The sequence below is a fragment of the Lipotes vexillifer genome, unplaced genomic scaffold (genome assembly GCF_000442215.2).
Source record: "Lipotes vexillifer unplaced genomic scaffold, Lipotes_vexillifer_v1.1 scaffold395, whole genome shotgun sequence".
NCBI lineage: Eukaryota > Metazoa > Chordata > Mammalia > Artiodactyla > Lipotidae > Lipotes > Lipotes vexillifer.
The window spans coordinates 9,195,899-9,196,347 of record NW_006797390.1 but is presented as its reverse complement, the minus strand read 5'-3'; the positions used below and the strand labels follow the sequence as shown (position 1 = coordinate 9,196,347).

The 449-nt window shown below is 48.8% G+C and overlaps 1 protein-coding gene across 1 annotated transcript in view; it reads right to left on the bottom strand.

The window, feature by feature from the left end:
- CECR2 (CECR2 histone acetyl-lysine reader) overlaps positions 1–449 on the bottom strand; it is a 66,272-nt gene that overhangs the window by 43,193 nt on the left and 22,630 nt on the right. The gene's annotated exons all lie outside the window — the stretch shown is intronic.

The following is a 449-nucleotide window of genomic DNA, read 5'->3' as shown; positions in this document are numbered from 1 at the left end:
AAAAAAAAAAAAAAAAAAAAAAAAAGTATTAAGAATCAGAAGCATCAGATTTATGGAAACTGGATGGTTGCCAGGCATCCACCACAGAACGGGCGTTCCAGGAGGTCACCTGTGGGGTTACAATGATGGGGAAGATATGGCTCCTGATCCAGAGTTGCTTAGACAACTCCCAATGAAATGAAGTCGGGAAGCACACCAGCGGGGTACACCCTCTCTTGGGAGAGGCAGGGGAGAGCTCATAGACACAAGGCCCTCAAGGGCTTCTGAGAGCCTTGGAACAGGCGGGGGCAGGCGGGGTGCAGGACAAAGCCAGGGTTCGGCGCCCTGCAGTCAGAGGGGGCAGCCGGCACTAGAGCCACAAAGAAAAGCACCTTCAGAGCCTGCTGTTAGGAGGAGACAGACCAGAAGATGATCTTTTTTAAAAAGGAAAAAAAAAAAAAAAAAAAAAA